Consider the following 21,243-nt stretch of genomic DNA (forward strand, 5'->3'; position numbering starts at 1 on the left):
TAAATAAATGAAAGTGCATTAATAATAAAAATATGCAGTTATAAAATCAGCTAATTTTTGAAATGAATAAATACACATAAAAACTCATTTTCATAAACACGCACTTGTGTTCCAGGTGCTTAATTACTCAAAACTTATTAAAATAATCTGTTAGAAACCAAGTGTTAAAAAGTTGTTCTGAAAAATATCTAAGTTCGGCGTTTACGCTCTCTTTTAAGAAAACAACACCGAAGTTTAAAAAATGCAGGCGGCCAAAAAACTTGATGGTTTTTATGGACTCAATACAGTGACGAATACAACAGCAAATCGGTGATAACAATCGTTCGGATATTATGCAAGATGAAGCACACGTTCTAGCCAGCTAATCGTCGAAAATTTCCATTAAAAGATCAAAATCTTCAAATAAGGTCATCATGACAGGACTTATTCCTTGGATCAGAAACTGAAAATTAGGCCAACCCTTTGAATAAGTTTAAAACCATTCGCACAAGGCTGGCAACAGGAAGAAGCTCAAGGTATGAGTGTCACACAAACGATCTGATATAGAAGAAGCTCTTGGACCGAATTGAGTTGAATTCTAATTCTTTGCTGAAACCTTACGAAGTCGACACATTTTTGAAGCGGCAGGGAACTGGCAAAATGTCGCATACGATCAAGGTTGTGGTGAAATGGCGTTGGGCAGACCAAAACGATAGCCATGAAGGTTTTTCTGTATGCTTGGTAAGTTTGAGACAGCTTCCCAATTCTGCTGCCATTGGAACAAAATCACAATAAGGATAATTGCTGTCTACAGCCTCTGCAACAAATGATCAGATGGATGGAGGCAAGCGATCAACCGGAAGCGGCCAGAATTGGCGAATAGACAAGGCATTGAATTCCATCAAAATCGCGCATATTTTCAAGGTGCGTTAAAAATATTTTAAATTATCCAACAGGATTCAGCTTGTCTTCCAAACATTCTAATGTGCATACATACATACATACATAGGTAAGTATGTGTATATATCCATATGCACTATTTCTATTCCGTGCATGGGCGCCTCACTGTAAACGCAAATTCTATTAAATTATTGACGTTTTTATCTTTGTATTAATATTTACTTCAATAAAAAAGTTAAAAATTTGAATGAATTATTTAATGCAAATTTGAGAAATGAAGTGAGCAAAATATTAGCATTGCATTGAAGTATAAAAATTGACCAAAAGTACAAGGAAATTTATTTCGCTTTAAAATGTGTCACAGAAATTTCTAAGAAAAGGAGAAGCGATGTAAAAATTTAATAATAAAATTGGAAAAAGAATTGAATATTTAAATTTTGGCACAGCTGGCAATGGCAGGCAAAACAATCTGAGAGAAAAATGTTATGCAAAATGGTGTATGTATGTATTTACAAGGGTGCACGTGTGTATGTGTGCGTGTATTGCGCATAAATGCATGTGAGAGTATTCATAGAAAAAAGTGCAAAAAATGGGAAAATGTAATTCAAAATTGTTTTTTTTTAATTTATTAGAATATAATAAAAAAATATGTTCATTACTTTTTCGCTTCAACCGCTGGGTGAGAAGAATAAATTAAATTTGAAGCAGCTGCAGCTTTTCAGAAAATATCCTAGCAGCGCAGTATCCTTGACTTGCAGATGGCCAAGCAAATTATTAAGCTTTTATACTTTTTTACTTTGTTTTTTTTTCTGTTATGTTTTTTGGTATTTTTTGCTGGCCTGGGTACGCGGTTTCGATTTTTCGCTTCGATTTTTTGCTACCAACTCCCTACGCTTAAGGTTGGTTGGATTTTGTCCTTTTCTTAGCGATTGGTGGTGCTTGTGTGGAACAGAAAATTTTTCTAGCAAAAAAGCAGCAAATCAAGCCTTGCCAAATCAAACAAGCAAACACAAAATGTTGCAAAAATTCGCACTTTCAATGAAATTCACTGGAAACTATTGAAAATTTCACTTGGCAATGAGCAAAAATTCAATATTTTCTATATGTACAGGTACTTTTTCTTGGATTTTCGCCACGTTTACAACTACCGTTTGTGTTTCGAGAGCAACCGTTTCGAGCAAAGGACACTTTTAGTCTGTCGCCTGAAAGTTGAAAAGTTGAGAGCTCTGCACAAATGTTGTGTCTCTACATCAAAAGGAGTTGGCTCGCATTCCATGTATGTATGTTAAGGTATGTTGGTGGTTAGCAGGCTAATGTGTGTTTCGTGAAAGAACGACGCGCGCAGAAATACCCCACAAGGAAATCCATCAGTATGAAATTGGTGCGTTGTGCCTTCCGGCATTGAGTTGGTCATACTTTGAAGGCAATTGATTGGCAATGGATGAAATTATTCTGAATCAAATATTATTCACTTTTAAAGGTTTTCAGAGCAGAGTTGCCTCCATGACATTTCTTCCATGATTGCCACATATTAATCAATACAGGGTGCGTACGGTATTTGAGGACAACTTGAGAGTAACACTAATTAGCTTTTATTTTGAACAAAATTTAATGACACCTCATGACATTTACATCAACTCATTTTATGACTTCAGAGGAGAAATGGTGCAATGAGATGCTTATTGGTTTCACGCTCGACTACGTTCCATAAGTGCTGGGTTGGGGAATAAGTTCATAGCGTTTTTATATTTCTTTTATTTTACTATGATTTGTTTGCTGTTCCGCAAAGGTTAAGTATTCGATCGATAGAACTCTTTCCGCTCTACAAAACTATGTTAATTGTATTCTTGAGTTATTACATTTATTATTAGTTGTGAGGATTCGAAAAGGTATACCAAGTAGGCAAAAATCAACATTTTCGACACCTGCTTCCGAAGCAGCCAGAGACATTTGTGTCAAGGCGAGTCTACAGCGCGGAAATAATTCCCAAAGTTCAAAAATGGCGACTTTGACGTGAATGACACGTCCCACAGCGGAAGGCCTTCTGAATTCGTCGAAAAACGTCTCAAATCTCTTTTGAAGGAGTGGAGGAACGGTCGCCAAACAAGTCATGTATTGGCAGAAAAAATGAAATGCGATCATAAAACGATTTTGAATAACTTTCATTCAATGGGATTTACTGAAAAATTGGGAGTCTGGGTGCCTCATGAGCTCAACGAGAACAACAAACTAAGTCGTCTTCAAATTGCATCGCAGCATCTTGCCCGCCATCGAGCAACAGGCGGTCACAAACAGCGCTTTTTGTGCCGAAGCGTCACGAGAGATGAGAAAATGTGTCTATACATCAATATGAAGCAAAGAAAAGAGTGGGTGGCTCCAAGGTATACGCCAAAGCCGAGAGTCAAGCCTGATCTTCATGCGAAGCAGATCATGTTATGTATTTGGTGAGACTGGGAGGGCATGGTGCACTGGGATATGCTCGACAAGACTGCCGGTATCAACAAAGAGCTCTACATTGTCCAGTTAAAGCCCGTAAATGAGGCTATTCGAGTGAAGAGACCTGATCGACATGATCAAACCATACACTTTCACCACAACGCCAGATCCCATATTGCACAAGTCGTCAAGGCCGCATTCCAAAAGCTCGAATGGGAGATACTTCAGCATCCGCCGCATTCTCTGGACCTTGCACCGACCGGTTACCATCTTTTCCGCTCCCTGTCAAATCATATGAAGGGCGTTACCTGCGATAACAAAGAGGACCTCAAAAACTTCTTTGACCCCAGACCAGGCGATTTGTGCAGGACGGCTTCAACAAATTAGCCGAGAGGTGATAAGAGGTTGTAAACATCAAAGGTGAATATATAATTGATTAACTTATTAATGTAATTATTGCTTTTTTTGTTTAAATAAAAGTCTTTGGTAAAACACTACGAACTTATTCCCCAACCTAATATTTCTGCCAGGAAGATGGACATCTATTTTTCTACAGTTTCAGACTATGTTAATCTCGCTCGGGAAACACCAAATCATATCACCTTCTTGACTTCAGGTCAGCATGACAAAAATGAAAATAAAGAAAATATCGTTTCGTCGACTCGAACTAACAACCCAAGATAACATCCGTAAAGTGTAAGAGGACGATTAAGTGAATCCATATTTAGATTCTGACACTGAAACCGTAAGCAGATACTTCTTAGATTCTGTACAAAGTTTGCATTTCGACCTCATGGTATTTTGTGCCCCAGAGCGATACTTATGAGCGCTTACGAAATTAGTAAAATACCAGAGATTTCCGTCACTCATTCAAATTCGTACTTTCGTACAGGGCATGCACGCATACAATTGCAATCGATAAAAGTGGAAAGAATTCCTACCGTGATAAGTCGCGCAAATATGAGCGTAGCGAAAGGTTTTCAGAGCGGTAGCAGGTGAAAGAAACTACGCCTCGATAACCGAATAAATGTTCGTGTAAAAAACCAGTATAGACGATAACGACCACGACAACGACAACGGCAACGAGGCATCCCAAACAACAAAGCGTCCAAACAAGCTGCAACAGTTTGTTGGAGGCACGTACACTTGAGCAGTAAATAAATAGTACGCCTTCCATTGTCCTTGAAAACTAAAGCTTGCCTTGAATCAATTCTGGCCGCCCTTGAATGGCACCGCACAAGTATACTTTATTTTCACGACACTACTCGTATTTCATGCCTTTATCTACAAACATTGAACTGGACGTATGTAGTTATGGATTTTTTAGCATTGCCTTGAGTTAGTTTTTTACAAAAATTGTTTATTACCGATTTTTGTGGTAGAAAAAAATGCTTGTACATACATATATATATACATATATTTGTCCAAGCCCACCAAAATACCTGCATACTCATATATGCTTTTCAGATACATATTCAATATTGTAAAATAGCCCCTCAGCCTCAATCACCTTCAAATATCCATAAAACTTCCGTGCAGTAATTCTCAAGTCCGACGCTTTTTGCCTTTTCTACCATTATCCTTATCGCGTTTTCATGGTCGAATCCCCATTTACTCCCTTTTTTGTGTATCTCCCGCTTTTCAATTTTGTCCTGCTCTCTCTCTCTCTCTCAGTAACTCGTTTACGTTACTCTGTTTATCTAAATGTCAACAGATTTGTTGTCCTATCTATGCTATTTCACATAAATATTTCACCCACACTGATACCCATTTTCATTGTGTTTTATATTTGTGTTTACTTCGCAATTCCATTATGCTTTCTCGCTTCTCCATGCGCACGCATAGTTTATAAATATGGCTTTGACGGTTAGCAATGGCAGCTGAAAAGTAACCTGAACTTAGCTGTAGTTATTGGCTGGTACAGAAACGTCAGACTACTGTCAAGTTAGACAAAATCAGTGATGCGCAAGCGAAACAGAAATTTCCTCACCTCAATTGGAAACTTTTAGTGAAGCAAGGTTTTTATTGACGCGATCTTTTAAACTTTTTCAAAACCACTACTCCTAAACTAAAAAAAAAGTAATACTGTAGGTCCCTCCGTTTGTGGAAAAATATCAAGGCGGAGGAGGAGCTCTACCAAACACCCAATAAAGGGTGTAAGCGCCAATTATATAAATATTTATATAACTCTTAAATAGGAGCCGGTTGAACTACTTTCGGAACCTGGCTGTAACACTGTAAGCCTTCTTGATTTAATTAGTGAAGCCGCTGAATCTTCTTTAGAGAGCTCATATAGCTTATAGCTTCATCGTCCCATAGCCATACAAATATTTCTCGAGTATTTCAAGAGTCGCTTCGTTGAAGGGTTAGTGTTGTACTCGACCTTTGTATCGAAGAAAAGTATTCATGCACAAAAGTATCAGGGAGAAGTACCCGACACTTACTGATATCGCACTAAAACTCAGCTCCTTGCTCAGCGCTCTATCTTATTAAAGATTATTAAAGATTGAAAATGTGCCTTTAAGATCTTCTCATCTTTCTGGACCGCAATTTGTGCCGCTATATGTATTGTCTAAATTCGTCAAGATCTTTTTATTTCCTCTTCTGTCGAAGAACGAAACCTCGGGTATGTAAAAAGTTCTCTAATCTCTTGGACTGTTTTTGCATAGGCAACGGGGTCCGTGTGCTGAACTTTTTTGAATCAAGCATCCAAAGTGGTAGCTATTTCAATGGTTCTATGGAACTGTACTTGACATATGACGCCTTATAGAGCCTTGGGGTACAAAGCACTGCGCCCAAAGCAAATGCTGAAAGCGGCATGTGACTTGGCGAGTGAGACTATGAAAGAGATGAGACCACTGTGATATAGAGTGTGAATTTCGTGCGCTGAGAAAATAAATTTTAGTTGCTTAAAAAGGGGCCATCCAATATGAGCGTAAGCTAATTTACTGTTTTATTTATCAGAGCTCAATGTTTATAAAAATGTATGCTCCAAAATTATAGTAGTTTAACGTCAACTTTGAAGTAGCTAACGGCCGCATGTACCTCGATCTTGAGCTTCGTAAAGTTTCCCGGCTCTACTATAGCAAAATATGGATATAGGGATGATAAAAGACACGACACAATATTTACGCTTGGCCTTAAAATGGAAAATATGCGAATTCCGGCTATAAGAAAAGCGACAGAGTTTGTACGGAAAGCAAACCACTTAGACTATGGACAAGCTTTTCCATCGATAGTTCAGTGGTCATAACTAATTCAAAGGCCACAAGAGACCCATAGCAGTTGAAGAGCTTCAGCTACCCCGAGAGGCCCGCGTAGCACTGGCACAATTACGTTCTGGATACTGCAGCTCTAGCAACTAAACACCTACTTATCCAGAATTGATCCCGACATACCCCACATATGTCCTACATGTGAAGGCACTCCGCACGATACTAACCACCTTTTCACATGCCCCACCAGACCCAACCTGTCGAAACAGCAAGTTTCCTGTGCCTACCGTTAGATGAGCTAGACGCAGGCGACCGGTAACTACCCTATCAAGTAAGCTGCTACAACAACAACAACAACAACCATAAGACATCGAAAGAATGAATGATTACTAGGTTTGGCAAGCCGAAGCAAAATTGTGAGTGTAACTTTGGCTGCACGTCATCGGGGATTCATCGGCAGAATTTTGCCGCTGTCGTAACCCTGGTTATGTCAGAGAATCAGCTGATTACTTCAAAATCGTTGAGAGTCTGCTAACGGTCTAATGTTGGCTACACCGCTGCATTTGGTACATCGTGGGAAACCATGCTAGGTGTGAGTTCAACACTCGGCAGGCTCAGATTCCGGTTACTCGATGTTGATCCACGTCCAAGAACCGAAACACTCCAGTTCGCCATAAGGACAACAAAGTTTTTTTATATCGCTGCTACGTGAGAAAATTAGGGCTCAACGGAAGTGTCTGGTAACACTATGAACACCTATATGACGTCACGTTTTGGCGTGTCAGCTAAGCCAACCAACCAAATATGTACAATATTATCTTTTATTAGGGCTTTTTTTTTTTGCTCAATTTTTACTTAGTTTTATTTATGGCAGTAGTCTGGTCAAATACTCATTTTTTATAGATATTTTGTAAGGATTTTTTTTAAGAAAATAAAATGCTATCGTTTTGAACTTATAGTATGTTATTATTGACATAGATCTGCAGGCAATATATAGGGTGGGTCATGTAAAATTTGCTTTTTGAATCGGCTATAAAAAAAACTAATCAATATTTTTTCAAACTTTTTTTATTATTTTGAAGATTGAACATTGTCATTTATGAATGAAAAATAATATCGTTCAAATGACTGCCACGACTGGCTTTACAGTAGGCCATTCGATCAACCCAATTTTTAAACACATTTTGAATTGTTTGGGCTCCAATTTCATGAATGGCAACTTCGATTTCGTGTTTTAAAGCATCAATAGTCTGGATGGTTCACATAACATTTATCCTTAACGGCTCCCCACAAAAAATAATCCAACGAGCTTAAATCACAGCTCCGAGGCGGCCAATTGATATCGGAATTTCGGCTTTCAAAAACGGTAGCCAAAATTTCGAGTGTAACTTTGGCAGTGTGACAAGTTGCACCGTCCTGTTGAAACCAAATGTCGTCCATGTCATCCTCTTCAATTTTTGGAAACAAAAACTCGCTGAGCATGTCACGGTAACGCTCGTGATTTGCTGTAACCGCGGAAGAAGAAGAAGACTCACCACTTTGGAAATAGGTTTTCAATATTTCCCAATTTTGTTCAAGCTCATAGCGTCCCATTTCGTAAATGTGAAACCTTTAAGTAAATTATGAACACATTTGACATGTCATTTGTGTTACCATTCATTACCAAAAAAATAGAGGGTTCAAAAAGCGAACGCTATATGGCCCACCCTGTATAACGCACGCAGCGCGGCAATAAGGCTGAACACTTTAAATAAGTGGTCAAACACGGATTATGGTCACGGTAAAATCCTTGCTGGCACTTTGGGGCTTCCCGGACTGGTGGACTATGCACTCCCGCCTATACTTGCCATTACATCGTTTACGACCCTCCTACCCTCAAGGGAAGAGTGGGAACGGGACGATGTGAGACAGGGCAAGCCCATCCATGTATACACAGATGGCTCAAAGCTCGAGGGAATGGGTGGGCGGAGGTGGATATTCCAAACATCTGGGGATCTCCTTCAGTTTTTGGCACCCCGACTATTGCAGTGTGTTCAGGCTGAACTGATGGCAATAATAAAAGCCGCGACACTGATACAGTGTGATACGATATCCGGAAATGATATCTACATTTTCACTGATAGCCAAGCGGCGATAAGATTCCTCACAAAACAGTCGACAACCTCCAAGGTAGCCATGAAATGCCGCACATCTCTCAAAGAGATGGCTAAGTCATTTCACCTAAAGGTAACATGGGTTCCTGGCCATCGCGACATTGAGGGTAACTGTAGAACCGATGAACTAGCGAGACGCGGCACTAAATTGACTGATGAGTACATAGATAAGGGCATAGGAATACCCTTACAAACATGTAAGCTACTCATCCTTGAAGAAATGGTAAAGAAAGCGAACGAAAGATGGCGCAATGAAGCCACCTGCAAAATCGCCCGTCAACTGTCGCCGACTCTAAATGCTAAACGCACAGAATCTCTGCTAAGCCAAAATAAACACAGTCTTAGCACATTGATCTCAGTCATAACGGGGCACTGCCTAATAGGTAGACACGCCCAAAGTATGGGTGTGCAAACCCATTAATTCTCTAGAAGTTGCCTAGCTGAGGACGAGGAAGAGACAATCTCGCACCTACTGTGCCACTGTCCTGCTCTATCCACACGCAGGTTTACTATTCTGGGTGAACAATTTTTTGATGAGTTGGAAGATCTCAGTTCTACAGAAATCAGAGATATTTTACAATTTTTGAAAAACACACTGGCATCACAATGGGCAATGAGCCTGAGTGTGTCCCACAGGACAACCACTTCAACCTAACCTAACCCAACCTATTATTGACATCCATACTACAGTCTGATTTCTGCCCGAAAAAAAAAAGTCCGCGATTTTCTTATTTTTCAAAAAAAATTTCCCATTGTAGCACCTGCCAGAATGGCAAGCCTACAGAATAATAATCAGTTTAATTTTTTCGTTTCAGATGCCCTGAAAAGCCAAAGTCCTGTTGTCTAGCCACCTATCTTTTTTTAAGACGCTTACTTTGGTGGCCCACTACTACAAAAGAATATGTAACAAAAAAATTTTTTTTTGTATACTATTTGATGTCAATAATAACATACTATAAAATCAAAACGATCGCATTTAATTTTCTTAAAAAAAAATCTTAAAAAATATCTACAAAAAATGAGTATTTGACTAGACTTACTACCTTATACAAACGGAAGTCGCGAAGTAATTCAATAATGAAAATTTGAGCCTTGAAACAAAGTCTCTTTGTAAACAATCAGTTGACGCCACTGTAATTGCTGTCAACAAGAGGTCGGTTATGCTACCCATGATCACCTCAACCGCTGGCCTAATATAAACAAACCATTCGACGTGTGTCACAGCAGGAAGCCTACTTGAGTCAATTCATACATATTTCCTTTTTCACTAGGCTGCATACATACTTACATATGTGTGTGTGTGTTTGGGAGAAATTTGTGCCAGAAGTATGCTAGAAAATTGATACTTTTATGAACGAAATTCTGCCACCGATCGATTTGTCGTTTTCCTTGTGCTCGTCGCTAGACTGATTTGAGCAAACCTTTGGCACACTTGGTGGGCGACCACTGTGTTGTGGCGATAGACAACCTGGAAATTTGATGCGAAATTCCTGAATAATCACATGTACATAGAGATTATCTGGATTTAAGCTATTTCGGAGAAATTTGGTTAACACCACAAAACTGTTTCACTTTGATTTATGACCACCGTTGAAAGACGCGAAAGAATTTTTATAGCAGATAGTAGAGCTGATGGTGTGGGTATTTTTGTACAAAATGCGAAATGCATGTTTTCTCATGATCAAAGAGATTGGTGTAAGATTCCAAGACTGTATTCCTTCATTCGAAGTCTTTTTTGGGTAACGTTTCCCTAACCAGACTACTTCGGATAAGATCAAATATATCTGAGAGTTTTTCTCTTATTTCCTTCACACGGTATTGATGAAGTATTTTGCTTCAAATGCAAGTGAAATACTTGATTTCTTTTTAAATAAATCTATGTGATTTTTTTAAAGTTTAGGTACTTTGCGTAAATTTTCCCTAACTAGACTACTTTGCATGAAGTCATATCTCCATAGGTTTTTCACTGACTTCCTTGAAATTTTGACACAGTATTCAGGTAGTATTTAAAAACCGATTGTTTAAACTCGAAAATAATGGTGTTGACTGGAGCATGGTTGCACACATGCATTTGCAAGAATAAAATTTTTGTGCAGTGTAATGGAAATGGTAGTGGTTGCACGGGTTAGGCTAAGGCCTTTATGCACTGCGACCAGATTGATCATTGTGCGCCCCTAATTACTTAAAGGGACAGATACCTGTAAAATTTCGAAACAAAAAACATGTTTTTTATAAAATGTTCATATAATCCTTTAATAATGTGTCAAAAAAAAATTTTACAACGTAAATTGAAGTATTTCTTATATTACAGATCTTCAACCGTGACGACTCTCGAGCGCTGGAAGAGGTATAGTTACGTTGTATTCAAACTTTAGACGCGTTTTTCTCGCCTCTCCGGCACTCGAAGTGTAATCAATCAAAAAGGGCATAAATTTAGTTTGGAAAATTACTCTTATTAAATTCAATGTAAAAAATGGGTGAAAATAATATAAAATTCAGAATCAATTCACTTTTGCTCGATATGATCACCTTTTGCCTTGCCTATCGCCTTGAGACCGTCCAGAAATGAGTCCCAAGCTGTCACAATGTGACTTCTAAGTATTTTGGCCCACTTGCGGACAATGGCTTTTTTCAGCGCCTCTCGATAACTCGAAAAACTATCTTTTTTATGATATTACTTTCTATGTGAATTTATAATTTCGAAAATTTTGCGAAAAAATCATTTTTTCGAAGCAAAAATAGTAGGAAAACTCGCCCCAAAATTCATTTTTTTTTGTATCATTTTATTTCGCGATTTTTTTTCCATTTATTGTTAATTCCTATAGAAATTCTGACATTAATAAACAAACAAAATTTTGATTTTTTGTATTCAGGTCACTGACGCCGATGCTACAATGCCCGCCGATTGAGAAGCCCCGCAGCAACCTTCCTGGAAGAATTGAGTGTACATCCGCCATTTTAAAAAATTTGTATATTATTTTAATGTATAAATAAACTGTATACCAATTTTTATAAAAATATACTCACTTATTCATTTTAAATAATTTTAATGAAAATCAGAGAAAATATGACCGTTTACAGGTATCTGTCTACTTAATTATAATTATGTAATATAGTACTATACCGAGGAATCGAACCAGCTCGTATGAGCTTGTACGAGCCCAGGATTCTGTGTCTCATGTGGCCTAATGCCTCACAGTTGGTTATTAAGTGTTCCATAGACTCCGCTTCATCACAGCAGAACCTGCATAATCTTGTACTACAGGATGGGCCATGTAAAATTTGCTTTCTGAATCGGCTATAAAAAAAAACGAATCGATATTTTTTCAAACTTTTTTTTTTGTTTTGAAGATTGAACATTGTCATTTATGAATGAAAAATAATATCGTTCAAATGACTGCCTCGACTGGCTTTACAGTAGGCCATTCGATCAACCAAATTTTTAAACACATTTTGGATTGTTTGGGCTCCAATTTCATGAATGGCAACTTCGATTTCGTGTTTTAAAGCATTAATCGTCTCTGGATGGTTCGCATAGCATTTTTCCTTAACGGCTCCCCACAAAAAACAGTCCAACGGGCTTAAATCACAGCTCCGAGGCGGAATTTCGGCTGATTATTCGGTTTTCAAAAACGGTAGCCAAAAGTTCGAGTGTAACTTTGGCAGTGTGACAAGTTGCACCGTCCTGTTGAAACCAAATGTCGTCCATGTCATCCTCTTTACTTTTGTTAAAGCCGAAAAATGGCGTTGGTCCAATAAATAACCCTTCTGCCCCTTTTTTGGAATAAAAGTCTGCCTTCTCGTTTCCTTCGTGCCCCACATTTCCTAGTATCCAAATCAGTGAGACCTGATTATGAGTGGCCAGTTTATTGAGTGCATTGTTACACTCTATTAGGACTTTTGACTTGAATGTGAAGCTATTCAAGGCTTTGAGAACCGATTGGCTGTCCGAAAGTGCTTTAATTTTTACTTTCTCGAACCCTCTTTTGGATATGATTTCTATTATGGCGAAGAGCTCCGCATGGAAAATTGTGGTATCTGTACTTAGTGTTAGGGATTTGTGTGCTCCAGGGCCCACTATTCCTGCTCCCACTCTTTGGAGCGTTTTGCAACCATCTGTGTCCCATTTTTTTGAGCGATCATTTAGCCATATTGGGTTAGTGTTCCACTCTTCTCTAGCCGGGAAGATAACCTTGTATCTCTTTATAAAACTGAGTGCGGGTTCCGTGTGGTCATTCGCCTGGGTTATGCATACTGCATGTTGAACCCTGTTCAAGATATTGAGGTGTACAGTAAGATCTCCTGGTTTAAGTTTTTTTTTCATATGCAAAGAAAGTGATTGCATAGTAGCTGGTAAATTTAAAACCGCTTCCATGCCAGCAGTTGGGGAAGCTCTCATGGCCCCTGTTTTGCTTAGGCACGCCAGCCTTTGTAGTTTACACAGTTTTGATATAGCAGTAGTTTGATTTATTTTAACCCCCCATACCAAAGCCCCATATAGTACAATAGGTCTTACCATTTGGGTGTAGATCCAGAAGGTCATTTTAGGGTTCAGACTCCAGGATTTATCCAAGAGTTGTTTTGTTGTCCAAAGGTTTTTCGTTGCCTTTTTTATTACTGAGTTGAGGCGGACCTCTCAAGTGAGTTTTTTATCCAAGATAATTCCTAGATATTGAAACTCTTCCTTTAGAGGTACGTCTATTCCATTTCTGATAACAGGGTGGGTATATCTAGAATCCTTTTCCTGGCAAAGGGGATAATAGTGGTTTTGTAATTCTTAGCCGCGCTTTTGCTTAAGCACTTTGTCGAATAGGGTATTTGGACATCGATTGTGACATTTGCGCATTTTATATTCTTCAATGACGGTGTCGGCACTCGATAATATTTTCAAAATTTCTATAAAATTTTGTTTGCTGAAAATCATATATAGTTATATAATTCTTCCCCGTTAGATTTTAAGTTACGTTTCCAAACAACTCTGCTCCTCGGCCTGATCATGTCATGGACCGGGAGGCAGCGGTTGCTACAGCAATCCACAAGTCGTCGGAGTAATTTTATCCTACTTTTTTTGAAATTTTAAAATTCACTGGCAGATGTTATTCCATTTCTTAGAAATGTAATTAAAATATATTTATTTAAGGAACTTTCAAAAGCCGTGTGTGGTAATAGGTTGAATATCTCTTGAAATTGCAACTTCTATAATAATTTTTGTATCACAATCAGCACTCCGAGCTCTCTGTTTATCACTTCTTCTTGCAAAAAATAGAATTCTTTTCTGATTTTATCGCTACCACAGGGCTGATGTTGCGTTCGCTTGCGCTGTAGGAAAGCCTTTTTCTGCTGCGGCAGCGTGAAAATCCTCTTCGAATCATTAACTTTGTATGGCACATAGAAATACAACAAGAAATATGGTCGCATCTCATATAACTTTGTTTGAGTCTATAATGCGAGTCTACAGTCTTACAAAGTCAAGGACCAATCTTACTTTCAAGAAAGTAAAATCCGGAAACCGGGTTAAGTCTGCTAATCGCACCAGCCATTAGAACCCTGGAAGCACCCCAACCGCCGATCACAATTTGATTGATTTGATCAGTGACTGAATTCAATTTGATGACCTTAGGTCAACTTTTTGATTTTTCGTCCGCCAGACCATCGTCCGTCTGTCAGACCTTTCTATCAGTTTAGCTTAGCCCTTAAAGGGTAACGCTATTACATTTTCTGGAGCGAAAAACTCCAATTCACCATGTGTTCGAAACTACTTGGGATGTGAAACAAGAAAAATTATTGAAAATTGTTTCTTTCTGATAGTTGTTGCCTGTCGGCCGACAATGGCAAAACTCGGAAAGCATTTCCTCCGTGGAAAAGCCTCCTGTGCAAAGAGCTCCCAGAACTATTGCCAGGTGACGCTATAAGTCAACTGATTTGAGTTCTATTGCTTTTTTTCTTAGATTGCCACATCCGTGATTAACATTTTTACTTATAGATGATCGAAATTGCTTGAAATTTGGACAAGTTATGCCGTCTTGAATAAATCTACTTCTGCACGTATTTTAGATGTTTTATAGTTTTAAAAATGGATTTGAGTTTGGACTAACGAGTTTTGCGCTGAAACTGGATTCTATGTTGCGAAAACCTTCAGAAATGTTGAGAAACTGTTTCGGTAATGATACTCTAAAGAAAACAGAATTTTACGAGTGGCATGAATGCTTCAAAAGAGATCGTGAGTCCATCGAAGATGACTACCCGACTAGAAATTTTGGTAAGGCGGTGATTAGGCGCAAATAAGGCAGACCGCATTCCAAATTTGCGCCTCATAAGGCAGCCAAACTAGACCCAAGTCCCGAAAGTAACGCCACACATCTGCCTCACTAGGCGCAGGTTCGAAAAACCGAACTTCGGTAATACTCCGGATGCCCTTCTACAAATTAGTTAGGGATTCCAGTTTATGCCTAAGTGAGACACTGCCACAGATTTTTGTGACCACAACAACATTCGGTATTGTTCTGGCATGCCAGACTTTGCCTTGCCTAACGTGGGCCTGGTAAGGTAATAGTGAGGCGTGTCTCAGTAAGGCCTGCCTGATTCGGGCCTAACTGATTCTTCGGCATGCCTCATTGTAACTCTAGACTCGAGCATTGCTTATAGATCCATTCGGGACATTGTAGTTAATGATTTGGGTCTGTACCGTGTTGTTGCAAAGCAACTGAATTTCATGTAAAAAAGCTAAATACATGATTTCCAAGGCTAGGTTAGGTTAGGTTAGGTTGAAGTGGTTGTCCTGTGGGACACACTCAGGCTCATAGCCCAATGTGATGCCGCGTGGGGAGCTTGTCCCTATCGCTCCTAAAACCAGTTTGTGCTTTTCAAAAATTTTAAAATGTCTCTGATATCTGTAGAACTGAGATCTTCCAACTCATGAAATAAATGTTCACCCAGAATAGTAAACCTGCGTCTGGATAGAGCAGGACAGTGGTACAGTAGGTGTGAGATTCCAAGGCTAAATCCGACCCAACATTCATCAAACACATCATTACTGGAAATGAGTCCTAGGTTTATGAATATGAAACGCAATCCAGACATCAAGCGAGTGAGTGGAGAGTTCCGAATGAACCAAGACCAAACAGAACAGGTAATTTTCGGTCAAAAAAGAAAGCGAAGCTCACGGTTTTCAAAAAACAACTACGGGAACACGTTTTAACAACCGAAAGGAAGTAGTGGAATAATACGAGACAACTCTGATGGTTTTACCGAAAATAGAGTTCCACAAATATTTCGAGAACCGGACGCTGGGATAAGTGCGTTGCAGTTGGTGGGTGGTTTAAGCTCTTCGGAAGGGCTATAATATCATTAAACTTGGGTGCAAAAGACTGCATGCATTGTCATCACCGGAGCATGTAAAACTTGCCCCAGTGCTGCCCTGAATAGACTTTTCCGTCATTTCTATCGCAGCTCAAAGTGCAATCAGGTTAAAGGATATTGGCTCCTGGAGACAATCTCTCAAGGGACATGGTAGCATTTTCGGGCAATTAACACCGTGTTTCTCCGAAATTCGAACAAATCTCTCTATCCGCAAACTAGAGTTTGAGGGTCGTGCTAGGGCAATCTTTCCAAATACGCAGGATTAGATCGAGGGGAAAATCTGCACCGAAGCTTGCACCTCTGCCTTCACTGACGGTTCCAAGATAGAATCGGGAGTCGGAACTGGGGTTTTCTCTAAATCAGCCAATTAGCTATCTCCTTTGCTATTGTTTTTCAAGCAGAAGTCTTTGCGATCTTGCAGGCATGCAAAATGCTTAAGCAACGCGGGAGCGAGTCTGACGACGCCATGGTGCAGAACGAAATTATTAAACTCTTGGGTGTGCAGGTAACATTTCTCTGATCTGGGTTCCAGGACATAGGAACATAGAGGGAAATGAAGTTGCTGATGAGCTTGCCAGGAAAGGGACTGAATTGGCCTCAGAGACTTCCTACCTCGTCATCGGCATCCCCTTCACAGTTGTTAAAGGGAACTGCACAAATTATTTTTTAAGAAAGCGCAGAAAAGATGGAGTTCCATTTCCTCATGTGCTATTTCAAAAACTCTTTGGCCCCAATACGATATACGAAGGACTCAGAAAATTCTTTGCACTCCTTGCCATTCAATTTTCAAACTCGTAGCTGTGTTTACCGGTCACAGGACGATCGGCACACACGCGGAAAAACTAGGGTTACCATTTAACTGTAATTGTCCGGGTTTGGCAGCTAGACGACTAAGGTCACTGGGAGCTTCTTTCTTCGACAGCCTGGAGCAGTGCGCCAACCTAAATCCAATCAATCTTCTCCATTATAACCACAGCTCTGGTTGATTGTAGATATCTGCCTGTTGGAGGTCTCTATCAAAACGCGCTTTAGTGCTACGTGAGGAGTGCCAGGTGCACTTCAACCATATCACCTACCTACCTACCTGATGGGTGATATTTTGAAGACGATAATTAAACATTTTTTATCTATACATAAATGAATTCTACAATTCTTCGAAGTTCGAGCATCAAAAATTTTTCAAATTGTGCCTCAATAAAACACACTGTGCCCAGCACACACAACATATTTAAATATGTACACATATGCATGTTTGTGTGATTGGCTGTTTGCGATTACTTCCCTGTAGGGAAGAAAACCTGAACTAGTGAAAAAAAGCATTCGAGAATTCGAACCACTCCACAACTTATATTGACCGTTGGACATCTGTTTTCAGAGTGTGACGATAGCAAAGCAGTAAAGGTGCGGCAACTTACTGCGTATTACCACGTTTCTTCCATGGCTCAATAACCATCAATTCTGAGGCAGTAAATAGCTTGATTCGCAACTAAAGAAAAGTAATGCATGCCCTACTAGAGTTCATCTGTCAAATTTAATACTTTTTCTGATCCATAAAAAATTGAAGCAGCAGACGATAATTGACACTTCCCAGATGATCGGCTTTTAGCGCAACAACTCTTTGTAGACTTTGGCCGACTGCATGTGGGACCTCCAAACACGTCGCTCGTTGCAGCCAATTCTTTATCACAAGTTTGTTTAAGCCTTCTCCTACTTCGTCGGCCCATTTTGTTTTCGGTCTTTCTCTTGCTCAAGTGTTGATTTTCTTTAGCGCTCTCATACCTTCCACTCTTAACCGCTGCGCGATGATGAGACGCTCAATATTTTCGGCATTTTATTATTTTCGCCTGGTCGTTCTGCCTTTTACGCCACTCGCCGTGATCTTTGATTGCTCCAAAAATTTTCTGAGTATTTTTCGTTGGAAGGTTTGCTGTTTTGCTTTATCTGTTTCAAGTAGCGTCCACGATTCACTTCCGTAGCATAAGATGATGGTTTTTTACAGAGCCAGTTTGTATTGCCTATTTAGTATCATAGATTTGAAAATTTTCGTTAGTGACCGCTATCACCTGTTAGCAGCTGCTCGAATTATCTCAACGCTGGTGAGGCTTGTTGAGTTGTCTCTACTAAGTTTGAAGCCTGAGTAAAGGTGAAAGAGCCCACGATTTTAAAAGAATATGAGTAAATTTTCAATTTGTCTGATGTTGGCTTACTTTTTCTACACATCATTTTATATAATATTTCGTTTTATCTGCGCTGATTTTAAGGCCAAATCTAATAGCTGCAATTTCACTATCAGCGAAGGTTTTGCATAGGGCGGTGGATGTTTTCGCTGGCAATTGCTGTGTCATGTGCGTATGCAACCTGGAACAAGACTGAGTAAACCTCATCACTTACTTATACGGAAAAGAGAATCAAAACCAACTAGTTAAAAAGCGCACCATTTCGGTACCAATGGACTCCCCGCAGGGTTGTTTAACCATAAAGTCACAATACACATCTGTATATGTGCGTATGTATGTGTGTTCCTTTCGTTGCTATAGACGCCACACGCCCGCCCGCCCGCTGTGCAAGTGACACAACAACAGCACAAATATACAACGAAGACGATCAGCACAACTACACCAAAAACAACAGCCGCAAATAACAGTACATAAATAAAATTTTCGTACTTTGTAGTGAAGTCAAGTGCGTTGCAGACACAGATGGATGCACAGTCAAGAATTTAAAGGGTGTTTTGTGCGTGTGTGTGTGTGTGTATTGTTAGCAGACTGCTAGTGAGTTCGTTTATCACTCATGCCACCAGCGATCACTACTGCATAGAAGATTGGGCAAAAAGGTGAAGCAGGATTGGGTAAATAAAAACACTGCAGGAAAACGTCTAGTTCCGAACTAGTACACTACTAGTGAATTGCAAACTACAACTAGTTGCGCTTTTTACTTAGCTCAATGAACACACAGAGCATTGGCTGAAAAGCGTTATAGTGTAGAAAGAAGTTAAGTAATTAACAAAACGTTTCGCTCCTCCCACACAACTGATACGACTGGCGCAGTATGCATGAGCCAGAGTATCGTCTGCTTAACGGCGAAAAAGGAGGCCCATATATCAAGAGTGCTGAAGTGATCGCTAAAGCCTTGACATAGGCATTCTAATTTGTTTTAGATGACTAAAAAAAGAAGCCAAAAGTACTTGGATGTTCGGGTCGTAACATTATCGTTAACTTTCAGCTGAAGAACATGAAGAAGTTTTTAACATAATTTTGTTAGTTTATTTTACAGAATGTATTTTTTTCTTTTTGGTTCATTGTGATTAGAAAAACTTTTCAAATAAAAATGTAAAGGGTGTTTTTTTTTAGAGGTTAGGTTTTCACGTTGGCACTACTTTTTTCGTAGATGGTCTTTTAGACAGCTGTCACTTGATTTATGCTCAGTTTGGTTTGCCATTTCATAAGGAATAGACTTACACCTGAACAACGCTTGCAAATCGCAAAATCGCTTGCAAATTTATTACGAAAATAATGGTTCGGTTCGCGCGACGCATCGCGCGCTGCGTCCAATATTCGGTCGACATAATCGTCCATCAGAGTCACTAATTCGATTAACCATGGATCGGTTTCGCACCACGTTTGCTCTAGTGGATAATACGCATCCTCAGAGACGTCGTACAGTGCGCGCCGAAGACGCTATTGCTGCTGTGGAGCAGAGTATCGAAGAAGACCCGGATGAGTCCATCCGCCATCGCGCGCAGCAATTGGAGATGTGCCCATCCACTTTATGGAAGATTTTGCGGAAGGTTCTTGGTTTGCGGGCTTACAAAATCCAACTCGTGCAAGAATTGAAGCCGAACGACCATCAAGCGCGTCGCACGTTCGGTGAATGGGCCCAAAACGAGATGGCCACCGATGCCGATTTTCACAAGAAAATTTTGTTCAGCGATGAAGCTCACTTTTGGTTGAATGGGTATGTCAATAAGCAAAATTGTCGCATTTGGAGTGAACATAATCTACAAGCCATTGCTGAGACGCCGTTACATCCTCAAAAAGTCACTGTTTGGTGTGCTCTATGGGCAGAGGGAATCTTTGGTCCATATTTCTTTAAAAATGAAGCCGGCCATAATGTTACAGTCAATGGAGAGCGCTATAGAGCCATGATTAATGACTTTTTCGTGCCTGAATTGGACGATGTTGATGTGGACGACCTTTGGTTCCAACAAGACGGCGCTACATGCCATACAGCCAACGCAACAATCGATTTATTGAAGGAAACTTTTGGTGAGCGCATTATCTCGCGCCGTGGACCTGTGGCGTGGCCTCCAAGATCGTGCGATATAACACCGTTGGACTATTTCTTGTGGGGCTATGTGAAGTCGCTTGTCTACGCAGATAAGCCCGAGACGATTGACGTCTTGGAAGAGAATATTCGGCGCGTTATTGCTGACATACGGCCCCAATTGCTGCAAAAAGTGGTCGAAAATTGGGCCTCTCGGCTGGAATTTATTCGAGCCAGCCGCGGCGGCCACTTGCCCGAAATCATTTTTAAAACATAATGGCAAACCCTTATCTTTATAATAAAGCTAAATTCTTGGCCATAACATTAAATTATATACGTTTTATTTCACCTTGAAAACCTAACCTCAAAAAAAAACACCCTTTATCAGCCCTGAAATCAATCGAAATATCAAAAGTAATTAACGCCTTGGTAAGCCTAAAATGACTATTCACTATCCCTTTTTCTTTTATACTGGAAATTTTGCAAGTACCGCGCACACAAGTCGTGCTGGATAGATCCGAAGCCCACTTGTCTAAGAGTAACTAGCAAGGGGCTATTTTCTAGAACTGCCTAGTTGTTCGGCGCTGGATACCAAATTTATTTAAATTTAATTTGAAAATATTCAAAAATAGTGTTGGTGCCAAGCATTAGGGAAGTCTGGTGCCTCTTGCAATAAGGGAGTCTCGGTAAGTTCTTGTAAAACTGCAAAAAGTTAAAGGCAAGCAAAAGATAATCAGTGGGTCCATTTATGGGACAGCAAGGCAAATAAAACTTAATATTTATAAGAAAGATTAAACCTCCTCATTCAGTTGAAGCGTTCCCTCCTTAATTATCAATGGTATACCTATGAATTATGGAGACGCATGCCAGCAAAATGGGTCAACCAGCAAACAACGCTGGTGCTGCTGTCGTGACGGTGAAGCAATGTAAAGATTCGA

General features: G+C 39.7%; 1 protein-coding gene across 1 annotated transcript in view; it reads right to left on the reverse strand.

Annotated features, from left to right (window-relative positions):
• The window catches only part of LOC128865773 (serine-enriched protein), a 50,799-nt gene extending 48,743 nt beyond the window's left edge, over positions 1–2,056 (reverse strand). The window contains exon 1 of the mRNA XM_054106110.1: positions 1,539–2,056. The gene's annotated coding sequence lies outside the window, so the exon portion shown is untranslated. The remainder of the gene's footprint in view (positions 1–1,538) is intronic.
• Positions 2,057–21,243: the final 19,187 nt, after the last annotated feature.

The sequence above is a fragment of the Anastrepha ludens genome, chromosome 6 (genome assembly GCF_028408465.1).
Source record: "Anastrepha ludens isolate Willacy chromosome 6, idAnaLude1.1, whole genome shotgun sequence".
Taxonomy (NCBI): domain Eukaryota; kingdom Metazoa; phylum Arthropoda; class Insecta; order Diptera; family Tephritidae; genus Anastrepha; species Anastrepha ludens.